The following is a 3406-nucleotide window of genomic DNA, read 5'->3' on the forward strand; positions in this document are numbered from 1 at the left end:
GAGGAGGGAGGTGGTTATGCGGAGGCGGCGGAAGATTGATTTGGGTGACTTGGGAGAATCAGGTTCGGGTATGGGTTCGGATTGGAGAAGGGTTTCAATGTCTTTGAGGGAAGAGCAAGAAAAACCTGAGGACTTGGATCGGATCAGATCTGCGGGTCGGGTTTTACGGTGTGATTTCAGCCATGTGGTTGGCCATATGGTCATGGTGCTTTCAGGTTTGTTAGTGATAGTGACTGGAGAGAGAGAGAGAGATCCGTACGGAGTGGATACTGTAGAGTGTGATTAGTGATGTAATGAAAAGACAGAGGGGATTAAAAAGAAGTGTATGGGAGGTAATATTTGGAATAATTATGTCATTAAAGGAAGGATGACATTTCGTCGTTATTAAAATATCACTACAATATGAAGTTATTTTATTTTATTCTTCATTTTTGCTTGCTTTGCTTGTTCACGTTTTGCAGTAGAGATTGCTGCATTTTTTGTGCGATTTTGGGAATTTTATCTGATTTTTTTTTGTAAGGTTGTGAAACTTAAATTGGACATAAAACTGTTTAAGCTATGGATTTGAAAGTTTAGTCATTCAATCAAAATTCAATAAAAATAATTATAAAAAATAATAAATATACGCATAAAGTGAAAAAATATAAATATAAAAAATTATTTTAATGTGAAGTTGATAATTAAAAATAGTTAAATAATTAAATAATTTTTATTTATCAATTTTACATAAAAATAACTGATAATAAATTTTTGTTTAAATATAAATAATTAAAATATGTTTTCATGATTTACCAAAAATATTATATTTTATTATATTAAAATAGATTCAATGGTTGCACGATAAATGTTTGTTGCTTACATAATTAATATTTTTTTTGTGACTGCTTATATAATTAATATGATATTTTATTAATATGGTTGATACAAAAAAAACTAAGAATTTAATAAGATACATAAGTCCATATTTAGTTCTCCCATCTAGAAATAATATTAAGTGAAAAAAGATTGAGATAAGAAAAATTTTAACTTTTATTTAGTTTGTTTAACATATAATCTTTTGACATTTATCAACAATGAGAAATATATACTTGATTACATATTTTTATTGATGAGAATTGTAAGCTACATAGTAAAATTCTTAATTTTTGTTATATATATATATTTTTTAAAATAGATTTGAGGTGTCTTATAAAATTTTTGTACTTTTATATGAGTAAAAAATTGATAAAAAAATATTTTTTGTTACTTTAAACACGTGTATCATCTAATGACACTTGTTTTGATCATTTGAAAAATATTTTGGATGTGCATGATTTATTTATTATATGTCACGATAACTTTTTTTATGTACGTTATTTTGTTCATATTTTAATCTTATTGTTTAAGATAGAATCAAAGTAACCCATAATGCAGTGGATAAGATTATTTGGAGAGCATTAAGCATGTGAAAAAAGCTAATAGTAGAACAATTAAATTTAAAGAATGTTATATCCGATATCGAGAAGCTTAAATATACAATTAAGTAAGACTTGTCTGATCTTTTAAATTTTTGAAATGTTCTAATTTTTAGTTGCGAATAAATTTTGAATTTTTTTCGGATATTTATTCTAATTGACTATTTCATCGAAAACTTACAGCAGCTTGCTAAACAAAAGCTAAAAGAAAAAAGAGTAAGGGTATTACTGGCATAATATCTACAATTGGATTCAAAAAAGCATAGGCTTCGGATAATTTTGTCAACAGAAAACTACTTGAATAAAGAGCGGAGTTAATATGAATACAGACCACGCCCCAATCTACTCCCTGGAGGAATGTGTGCTTCTAAGATCTCTTTTATACTGTGGCCAATCCCGAAGTTGGTTCTATACATGTGACCAGCTATCAGGAAAAGAATCGCAATAGCTAAATGATGGTGCACAATATCAGTCAGCCATAAGCCCATGAGTGATTCGGCGGATTTGGATTCCTATATATCCACTCATGCGGTACTTCATTGTGTGATATATATAAGATCCATCTGTATAGATATCATCATCTACATCCAGAAAGTCGTATGCTTTGGAAGAAACTTGTACAGTTTGGGAAGCGGTTTTGATTGATCAAAAAGAAGAATCCACTTCAACCGACGAAACTTTCGTTATTGGGTTAGCCATACACTTCACATGTTTCTAGCGATTCACATGGCATTATCAAATGATACAAGTCTTGGATAAGAATCTACAACGCACTAGAACGACATTGTGTCTATATACTTGTTACAAATTTTTTGTTTCCTCAATTTTAAATAGGGGTGGCAGTGCAAAATCCGCTCCGCCGTCCTGACATGCATATACTATCCGCTCTTATTATTATCCGCGGATAGTAAATAGCAGAATCCGAACTCGTCCCTGCGGGTATTCCTCCCACCCCGACTCATCCCTATAAAAATTAAATATTTTAATTTTTATCTATTTATATATAAATTAAGACAAAAATTTAAAATTTATAGATAAATTAAAATACAAACATAAAATTTATACAATGTCATTAGCTAAAATAACTTGAAATTAAAAAAAATATTGTTAGATCACTACAAATTTAACACCATAATAAAGAAATTACAATATTAGATATAAAATGATATTCAACCCTTATTCTTGATCACTTTTAACATCTTCATCATCATTAAAAGATTGCAAATCAAGATTTAAACCTGAAAATTAAAAGAGATAACAATTAACAAATTAATTGGTACTATGAAAAAAATTAACATAAATGAAGATTAATTAATATATCACCTTTACTTTCCAAAGGTGTCCACAACCAACTTTGACCACACATCAAAGCTTCAATTATGTCTTGTTTGAGCTTTGCACGATGAGGAGAAATCACATGACCACTTGTACTAAAAGCAGATTCAGAGGCAACAGTGGATACCGGAATAGCATATATATCCTTAGCTATTTTTGCAAGAACTTTAAATTTCATCTGATTGTTCTTCCACCATTTCAAAACATTAAAGTTAGGATCATTTGGAGGATGAATCTCCTCCTCAAGATAATGATCAAACTCAACATTCACATATGAACTCCTTGTCATTTTTCTTCTTTTAAGATACACCATGTAATCATCACCCCCAAATAAACTTGCATTTCCACTTTCATTAAGTTCTTTTGTATCAACACCAACACCGACATGTGACACATCAGAACTCATTTTTTGAGTGTATTCATTAACCAACTCATTACACAACTGATGAATTCTATCAACTTGCTTGGAGCATTCTGTTAGATCTGGATACATTTTTTCAAATTGAAACTCAACCCCAACCATCTTGTACCTAGGGTCTAAAACAGCAGCAACACCCATAATGCCATGAATTTCATCCCAATACTTTTCAAATTTCTTCTTCATGTTAGATGTCATA

This window comes from Arachis duranensis, chromosome 10 (genome assembly GCF_000817695.3).
Source record: "Arachis duranensis cultivar V14167 chromosome 10, aradu.V14167.gnm2.J7QH, whole genome shotgun sequence".
NCBI classification, from domain to species: domain Eukaryota; kingdom Viridiplantae; phylum Streptophyta; class Magnoliopsida; order Fabales; family Fabaceae; genus Arachis; species Arachis duranensis.